Here is a 10,508-nt window from a genome sequence, read left to right on the forward strand (position 1 = left end):
GCTCGGATTGGGCCGAATGATCGGGGCCCAATCAAGAAGTCCAACTTGTCCAAAGTGGCCTTGCCCGGCCAGGATGGCTCCGCTCGAAGGCGCGCCCGGTCGGGCGGGGCGGAAGAAGCAAGACGCCCGATCTCGCGCCCGACTGGGCGCGAGAGAAGACCTGATGGAGAAAAGGCACGCCCGACCGGGCGGTGTGGCGTCCGACCGGGCGCATGTCTTTGGAAGTTAATTAAGTTGATTTTTAGTTCGTTTAGGATTTTGGAGTTTAATTTAAATACGATTTTGTTAAGTAATTTTTGGACCTCTTCTCTTAGACTTTCTCTCTCTACATAGTTTTATTTCCTCTCTTGTTTTTCTATCTCTACAACTCTTCAGCTTTGTTCCAAATACAATTGATTATTTCCGTTAATCTTGGTAACAATTTCTCCTCTATTATTTTCAGTAATTTTATTCTTTATTTCATGATGTCTTGTTTAATTGCTTTGATTAGTTTAGATTTAATTATGCGTGAGTAGTTTTCTTTTTAGGGTTTATGGGGATCCATAAATAATATGAAAGGGTAATTTATTGTTGTTGATTGTCAATGCTTAACTAACTTCCTATTGATTGATTTAATGCTATGCAACTAGACTTGCGCAGGTCTTTTATGTATGAGTTTAGCAATATTGATTCGAGAGATGAGAATTGATGTTTAGGCTTAGTTTCAATAGGCGAACTAATTTATAAATGGTTAAGTCGAGATTCGAGAGATGAGATTTAATACCGGCAGATTAACTCTGTAATTGTAATACGTAGCGAAAGTCCTTTATGATCTGATTAATTGATGCACTAATGATTGATTATTATGTTTTACCCTGGAATATTATTTATTGGTGAACCTATGCCCTAGGTCTTTTATTCATTGATTTCTCCCTACTTTTATTCTTCATAGTATAGTTCCTTTTTATAATAACAAATTGGTTACTTAATAATTTAGATTACTTTTAATTAATTAGGAATAAAAGAATTGTTTTCCTGTGGATTCGACCCTACTTCTCTATCTACTTTAGTTAGAGGACTTAGGTAATACTTTTGATTAGGTGATACGACTTTAGCCTGTCAGGTTGCCTATGTATTCCTTGCGATTGCTAGTGATTTTATTCCATATTTGGATAGGGTTTTTGTGAGCTAGTAGGCTACTACTATATTCTTAAGAGTGCTCTCTAGCCTTTGTCTGTTTGTTGTTATTAGGAATGTCAGTGGGGCGGGTCAAGTAGGAGACCCGCCCCATCCCCGTCCCAGTGGGGCGGGGATGGGTCGTGGTGGGGCGATGATGGGTGACAGGCTAAAGTCGTATCACCTAATCAAAAATAATTACCTAAGTCCACTAGCTTATGCAGATAGGGAAGTAGGGTCGAATCCACAGGGAAACAAGTCTTTCTACTCCTAATTAATTATTATAATCTAAATTATTAAAGTAACCAATATTTTTGTGAATAAAAGTCTATACTACGAAGAATATAAGTAGGGAGAATAAAGGATAGAGAAATCAATGAATTAAATACCTAGGGCATAGGTTCACCAATAAATAGTACTCCTGGGTAAAACATAATAATCAATCATCAATGCATCAATTAACCAGATTATAAAGGGCTTTCGCTACGTATTACAATCACAGAATTAATCTACCGGTATTAAATCTCATCTCTCGAATCTCGACTTAACCATTTATAAATTAACCTGCCTATTGAAACTAGACCTAAACATCAATTCTCATCTCTCGAATCTCGAATCAATATTGTCAAACTCATGCATAAAAGATCAGGCCTAATCTAGTCACAGAGCATTAAATCAATCAATAGGAAATTAATATAGCATTGATAATTAACAACAATAAATTACCCCTTCATATTATTTGTGGATCCCCATAATCCCTAGAAAAAGAACTACTCACACATAATTAAATCTAAACTAATCAAAGCAACAAAATAAAACATGATAGAAGGAATAAAATAAATAACTGAGATTAAGAGAAAAGAAATCGTTACCAAAGTAATCAGCATAAAGAGTTGAGTAAAGAACAAAGTATATAGTGTAGAGAGAGAAAATAAGCTTAAGTAGAGAGAGAAAATCTAAGAGAAAGAATTACAAAAGTAAAGAAAGAATAACGAAGTGTAAAAAAAAGAATCCTAAACTTGCTTAACAAAAACATATTTATAATAAGCAAGAATCCTAAACTAAAACAAACTAAACGATGCTTAAAAGATCTATCAGAGACACGCGCCCGACCGGGCGCCACACCGCCCGACCGGGCGCGCCTTCGGGCGGACCATCGGGCGGACCACCGGGCGGACCACCGGGCAGACCACCGGGCGGACCACCGGGCGGACCACCGGGCAGACCACCGGGCGGACCACCGGGCAGACCACCGGGCAGACCACCGGGCGGACACCCTTGGGCCGCTTGGACTCCTCGTTTAGGCTCGTAACTTGGCCCAAACCAAATATTCTCTTTGGGGCTTTAATCATTAGGTCCAAATGCCTCGTCTTCAAACAAGTCGAGCCCTTATTCACCGGTTTGATTACTCTAACCGATCTTGGGCTACGAAAGATGGCCGTGCTCCTCCAATGCTCGTAGTTGCTCCATAAAATCCCAGGAAAGTACTCCAAAGGTGCAATTCCCTACAAAACTCAACCAAAACTACGAAAACACTAGAAAACACATATTAGTAATAAAAATGGCTCTAAAGAGCCAAAAACACTACTAATAATGACCAAGGGACGGGGGTAAAATACTACATAAACTAGACATATCAATGGGGATAAAAACCATACTCGCCATGAGTGATGGGGAGGGGGTGGATTTTATGTTGTACCCGCCCCGCCCCACCCGCCCTACTTTGTACCCGCCCCATCCCCACTTCATACCCACCTTGCCTAACTTTGTACCCGCCCCATACCCATATCCATATATATTATTACATATAAATATATACTCCGTACTTTTTACTATTTTAAATATAAATTAAGTAAAAAAATATAGTAGTTGGACAAAATTGATAGTACTTTTTACACTACTCATAGTTGCAAATCAATACTCAAATTCATTGACATACCAGGAACTAAACACACATTCCTAACCAAATCAACTAGTCAAGCACTATATTCACAAGTAGTTGGACAAAATTGACGCATGTTTAGGCATCCAAGCAATTAAACTTCAAATCATGACCAACAAGTCCACAATGCTTATCATCAATAACCAAGAATCAAAACAAATTTTCTCAAGTATGGGGGCATAGAGAAGCATGATTTACAATTCATTGGAACGTATTTTTGGATTTTTTTATTTTTTCAATTTTTTTGTATTTTTCTTATAGGAAAGCAATAAAACTACACTAGGAAAGCAGTAAAACTACACTAAGCATACCAAGAGAGAGAGTGAAAGATATACCATATGAACACGAGAACCTCCCCCCAAGCTAAATCAGACAATGTCCTCATTGTCTTAAGGGGAAGCAAGTATTCAAGGTGACTACTCTTCATCATCACCACATCAATGTCACCAAAGCCTCAATATTGCAATGCATCTTTTTGGAACAAAGTTGGGCAAGAAAGAAACAAAGTGTTAGTGGAAAAAAATAAAAATTGAATCAGGCGCACTATTCTGATCATAACTCTTGATGTATAATTGATAATTCAATGACTCCAATTGAATTGGAAAGTAGACTTGAAGAGCTTTCCAACGATAGGTCACACGCCAAAAACGGATAAGAAACGCAAAAGTTATGGCCTGTCAAAGTGGAGCAGTTTTGCTGATCCGCTCTCGCGCCCGGTCGGGCGCCACACCGCCCGGTAGGGCGGTATAAACCCTCTAAATTCTCTTCATTCTCGCGCCCGGTCGGGCGCCATACCGCCCGGTCGGGCGGTCGAAATATCCGTACTCGTCAACTCTCGCGCCCGGTCGGGCGGTCCTTCGTCCGGTCGGGCAAAAATTGTCAATTTTTCACCCTTGCTCTCGCGCCCGGTCGGGCGGTCCTTCGCCCGGTCGGGCCCGAGGCAATGTTTGGTACGAGAGACTCCTTCTCTTTTTTCCAAATTTGACTAACTCTTTTCCTTCTAACCTGTACAACTCAATAAACTCATTAAACTATCTCCTCTCTCCTCTCACAGGAAATAGAAAGAAGACTAAAAAAAACAAGAAAAATACGGGTTGCCTCCCGCAAAGCGCTGGTTTATTTAGGTCCCGCACGACCCTCTTACCACATGTCAGGAAGTTAAGCCCCTTGGCCTATCGCCTGGTCGGGTGGTTCTTCACCTAGTTGAGCAATTTTTAAACCACGACTCGGCTTCCTAACACGCCCTGTAAGGCGCCAATTCACCTTATTGGGTGGATCCTCATTGGCTTGAACTGGTGGTTCTTTGCTCTTGTTTGATTGAGAACCCTTTTTGACCATTGGTTGCCTCGATTTATCACTTTGTTGAGCTATTACAACACGATCTGGTGGAACTCTCACTATAGGCTCAGTTTCCGCAACTTGTGTACTCATTTCCACCTTCTCATCTTCAAAACCAAGACCTTCACAGTATAAGGCTTTCTCTATTGCGTCCACTTCCTCTTTCCATTGGTTAGTTGTACCTGTAGAAGATGCAACACACGATACCGCCTCCAAGGGATCTTTAACAAAAGCTTGGGGCTTATTAGAACAATTACCAACCACATCAATTTTATAACACTTCTCCTCTAGCATGGGGCTTTTAGGGGTATTATTCAAATTAAAAACAATTTTATCATCCCCTACTGATAGTGTCAATTTACCACATTTCACATCTATAATTGCTCCAGCAGTATTAAGGAAGGGTCTACCCAAGATAATTGGGGTATGCAAATCCTCAGCCATATCAAGAACAACAAAATCCACAGGTATATAAAATTTACCTACTCTAACAGGGACGTCTTCTAGAATGCCTATGGGGTATTTAGAAGAACGATCAGCCATTTGCAGAGTAATATTAGTAGACTTTAATTTACCCATTTTTAGCTTTAAACACACAGATAATGGCATGACACTAACACTAGCGCCCAAATCACACAATGCATTATCAATCATTAAATTGCCAATATGACAAGGGATAGAAAAACTACCGGGATCTTTTAGTTTGGGTGGAGATTTATTTTGTAGTACGGCACTGCATTCAGCAGTAAAAGTGACAGTCTCTACCTCACTAATAGACCTTTTCCTAGTCAATATTTCTTTCATGAATTTTGCATATGAAGGTATTTGCGTGATTAATTCTGTAAAGGGAACTGTTACCTGCAAATCCTTCACCATGTCAAGGAACTTACCAAACTGCTTATCCACCTTGGTTTTCAAATTTCGATTTGGGAATGGTAGTTTGATAATTGGTTGTTGCACATCATTACTCCTGTCTTGAGTTACAACCTTCCCTGGAGTTTTACCCTGCAATATAACATCAGAAATATTAGTACTACCCTTTAGCCCTGCAGGGCTAGGATTAATATCCCTTGGTATAAAGGAATCAGGATTAGCAATTTCTGTTGAAACAGGTTCATCTTCTTTGGGCATAGGAGGCCCATCATAGTGTGAACCACTCCTGAGGGTAATTGCAAACGCCTGATCTGTGGGTTGTACTGGTTGCGATGGTAGGGCTCCTTGTGGGCGAACCTGAAGAGCAGCGGCTAACTGTGCAATTTGAGTATCTATGACTTTATTGTGGGCTACAATCGAGTCAATTTGTGAGTCTCTACTCTCCATATGCTTTTACATACTAGTTAACATCGCTCTAATTTCTGATAAAGCTGGGTCAGAAGGTGGTGGAGGAGTTTGCGGTTGGTTTTTCTGGCCAGCATTGGGATGGTAATATTTCTGCTGAGGTGGTGGTGCTGGTTGTTGTGGAGGTGGAGGTGTGGGATTTTGCACATTACTGCTCCTATAGGAAAGGTAAGGATGGTTCCGATACCCGGGATTATTATAAGTGTTGGAGTATGGGTTATTTTGCTTGATGGACTGAAAAGCATTGACCTGCTCCATAGAACTCCTACACTCATGTTCCCAATGACCTACAATTCCACAATTTTCACAGAAAGCATCATTAGCATTATTATCAATTGCAGAAACATTAGTTATTTTAGAATTAGCAGTAGTAAGGTTATCCAATTTCTGACAAATAGAGGTTAATTGAGATTGCAAAAAGGATACAAAATCGACGTGGTGTTTTCCCTTGTTTGCAAAACCTCTAGGATTCCCATATTGGGAATTATGGATCGCCATATCTTCAATAACCTGACCTGCATCATCAACATTGAGGTTCATAAACCTCCCATTAGCTGCAGAATCCAAAATTGCTCTAGAAGAATTTCCGATCCCATTGTAGAAAGCTTGTATCAACTGCCACTGTGCTAAGTTATGATGAGGGCACTCTCTCTGCAGGTCTTTGAATCTCTCCCGAGCTTCATATAGTGACTCATCTGGCTCTTGGGCGAAATTTTGAATTGCGCTTCTCAATAGAGCTGTTTTCTCTGCAGGGTAATACTTGTTAAAAAAATTCAAAACAAGAGTCTCCCAATTAGTAATGCCAAGTGCAGTTCTACTTAAACCATTAAACCACAGTTTAGCTTTTCCACATAAAGAGAAAGGAAAGAGAATCTCCCTTATTTGGTCTTGCGTGACCCCAGCTTGCCTTATAGTGTTACAATATTGACAGTAGTCAGCAATGTGTAGATTTGGGTCTTCACCCTTAGCTCCACTAAATTGCTTCCTTTCTATCATCGTGATGAACTGGGGCTTGATCTCGAATTGAACTCCCTCAAGATCTGGCGTAGGAGAAAGGTGGGGAAAATGCGCTAAAGATGGCTGAGAATAGTCGCTGAGCTTTTTAGGTGGATTTTCTCCCATCTCTAATTCTGATTCTGAAGAAGTGTCTGGATCACTAGAATCAGATGAAGGGTCTCTAGGAATTTCACCACCAGAACTCGCCAGTATTTGCTTGTATAAATTCTTTTGCCTATGGAAAGAGCGCTCGATCTCAGGATCGAAAGGAATGTAGCCTGATCTGGAACACCTGGGCATAAACAAAGAACTAGACAACAGATATGAGAACTGTCCCAAAAAACTTATGTTCTCCGGGACGAAGGAAAATAATCTAGACTACAAAAACAATTAGAAATAAAAAATATAACCGTTTCCCCGGCAACGGCGCCAAATTTTGACAGGCTAAAGTCGTATCACCTAATCAAAAATAATTACCTAAGTCCACTAGCTTATGCAGATAGGGAAGTAGGGTCGAATCCACAGGGAAACAAGTCTTTCTACTCCTAATTAATTATTATAATCTAAATTATTAAAGTAACCAATATTTTTGTGAATAAAAGTCTATACTACGAAGAATATAAGTAGGGAGAATAAAGGATAGAGAAATCAATGAATTAAATACCTAGGGCATAGGTTCACCAATAAATAGTACTCCTGGGTAAAACATAATAATCAATCATCAATGCATCAATTAACCAGATTATAAAGGGCTTTCGCTACGTATTACAATCACAGAATTAATCTACCGGTATTAAATCTCATCTCTCGAATCTCGACTTAACCATTTATAAATTAACCTGCCTATTGAAACTAGACCTAAACATCAATTCTCATCTCTCGAATCTCGAATCAATATTGTCAAACTCATGCATAAAAGATCAGGCCTAATCTAGTCACAGAGCATTAAATCAATCAATAGGAAATTAATATAGCATTGATAATTAACAACAATAAATTACCCCTTCATATTATTTGTGGATCCCCATAATCCCTAGAAAAAGAACTACTCACACATAATTAAATCTAAACTAATCAAAGCAACAAAATAAAACATGATAGAAGGAATAAAATAAATAACTGAGATTAAGAGAAAAGAAATCGTTACCAAAGTAATCAGCATAAAGAGTTGAGTAAAGAACAAAGTATATAGTGTAGAGAGAGAAAATAAGCTTAAGTAGAGAGAGAAAATCTAAGAGAAAGAATTACAAAAGTAAAGAAAGAATAACGAAGTGTAAAAAAAAGAATCCTAAACTTGCTTAACAAAAACATATTTATAATAAGCAAGAATCCTAAACTAAAACAAACTAAACGATGCTTAAAAGATCTATCAGAGACACGCGCCCGACCGGGCGCCACACCGCCCGACCGGGCGCGCCTTCGGGCGGACCATCGGGCGGACCACCGGGCGGACCACCGGGCAGACCACCGGGCGGACCACCGGGCAGACCACCGGGCGGACCACCGGGCAGACCACCGGGCGGACACCCTTGGGCCGCTTGGACTCCTCGTTTAGGCTCGTAACTTGGCCCATACCAAATATTCTCTTTGGGGCTTTAATCATTAGGTCCAAATGCCTCGTCTTCACACAAGTCGAGCCCTTATTCACCGGTTTGATTACTCTAACCGATCTTGGGCTACGAAAGATGGCCGTGCTCCTCCAATGCTCGTAGTTGCTCCATAAAATCCCAGGAAAGTACTCCAAAGGTGCAATTCCCTACAAAACTCAACCAAAACTACGAAAACACTAGAAAACACATATTAGTAATAAAAATGGCTCTAAAGAGCCAAAAACACTACTAATAATGACCAAGGGACGGGGGTAAAATACTACATAAACTAGACATATCAATGGGGATGAAAACCATACCCGCCATGAGTGATGGGGAGGGGGTGGATTTTATGTTGTACCCGCCCCGCCCCGCCCCACCGCCCTACTTTGTACCCGCCCCATCCCCACTTCATACCCACCTTGCCTAACTTTGTACCCGCCCCATACCCATATCCATATATATTATTACATATAAATATATACTCCGTACTTTTTACTATTTTAAATATAAATTAAGTAAAAAAATATAGTAAAAGTATAATACTTTGTAATAGGCTTTAATTATAAACAAAAAAAATTGTGCAACTTAACAATGATTTTATAGTTTTATTTAGAAGGTGGGGATTAGGTGGAGGTGGATATCTAAGTGGGGGGTGGGGCAGGGATGGTTTTGGGATTGTACCCGCCGAGGTGGGAATGGGGATGAATTTTTGACCCATTGTGGGGATGGGGATGAGAATGTTAGGCGGGGATGGGGATGGGAAAGCCAACATCCGCCCCGCCCCGCCCCGCCTCCCCATTGACATCCCTAGTTGTTATTTCCCTTTTTGTTTGCACTTTTGGCTTTAGTGGCCTTGCCAAGTTTATGTCTATCTCATGTTCATGTATCAAATGTTCATGTATTTTGTTTCAGGTGAAAACTATAGGACCTTTGGATAGGTCCTTCCTGGTGGGCTGAAGACTGAACTCGGTCCAAGTGCTGACTGGGCCGAGGGTTTCCTACACAACTAACACATGTAAACTGGTCTCGGGGGGTTGTGCCGAGGAAGGCCCCTCTTATGCCGAAGTCAGTATAGTGTTTAGAGAAAGAAAGCTATGCAAAAGTATTAATTGCTTGAGGCTTGAAGTGAATGAATGTAGAGATAGAGGATTGATGGCTTTTATACCTTAGCATAATGGGAGAAATAGGCCTTGAGCCAAGTGAGCTTACCACGTTGACTGGGCCCTTAACCTGATATGGCATGGATTGGAGAGTTGAACCTTTGACCTAGATGGATTGGAGAGTTGAACCTTTGACCTAGGGCTTCATAATTGAATCATTTATGGACTGGCCCAATGGAATAAATTAGACCCAAACAACTTGCCTACTAGACCCGATTTGGAAGCATGACGGGTAGGGTTTTGACTTGAAAAATGGAGGGAAGTAAATGATTTAATTAAAATTTTTGAATTTGGCAGTTATTAGAGAAATAACGGCTGTTTAGAGAGTAATTAAGGAAGTTGGAAGGTTTAGGGGGAAGTTAATTTAGAGAAGTGTGTTTAACGTTTATTTGAAGTGAGTTAGTAGGGGTTTTAGTGGCACGGACTCCCAGAATTCCATTTCTGGAAAGATTTAAGCCACTTATCCCACTCTCTCTCCTCATTTCCTTGCAAACCACACTAAATTTCGCAAACAACCCCCTTACCCGATTTCCTACTGCTTATTCTCTGATATTTAGGACCTGAAACAAAAATTCATCGCTCCGAACTTGTAGATCGGCAAATTCCGCTTCAAGTAAAGGTAATTTTCTTTGAAATTTCTTCGATTTTCTTTGATTTTTCAAATACTCCTCTTTTCTCGATTTTCTCGAACTTCCGTTCAATTAACCATGGCTCGAGATCGAGAGCGGCGGCCTAGGGGGGCTGAAAGGGGTAAGGAAGAGGAAATTCCTCAGACTGTTCAACGACGCGTTGGGCCATTGAATATGATGCCCCCACTGAGTGGGCGGAATCCCCGTTCTCGCGTTAGGACGACTGTCCTTCTAGTGGAGCGGGAATCAATGTTGTGCCGCTATCGTCTGTCCCCCCCCCCCCCCCGAGGCACGGGAGAAGCGAGCACTTCAGGCCGAGAAGAACCTTCGGCTTCGGGGCCTTGGGATCTACCCCCGG

At 40.9% G+C, this 10,508-nt stretch overlaps 1 non-coding gene across 1 annotated transcript; it reads left to right on the top strand.

Moving 5' to 3' along the window:
• The first annotated feature begins 6,401 nt into the window (after positions 1-6,401).
• LOC145583632 (small nucleolar RNA R71) lies at positions 6,402-6,508 on the top strand. Its single transcript, XR_014100249.1, has one exon. It is a non-coding gene; the product is annotated as a small nucleolar RNA R71 (small nucleolar RNA).
• The last annotated feature ends 4,000 nt before the right edge of the window (positions 6,509-10,508 follow it).

The sequence above is a fragment of the Chenopodium album genome, chromosome 15 (genome assembly GCF_948465745.1).
Source record: "Chenopodium album chromosome 15, dcCheAlbu1.1, whole genome shotgun sequence".
NCBI lineage: Eukaryota > Viridiplantae > Streptophyta > Magnoliopsida > Caryophyllales > Amaranthaceae > Chenopodium > Chenopodium album.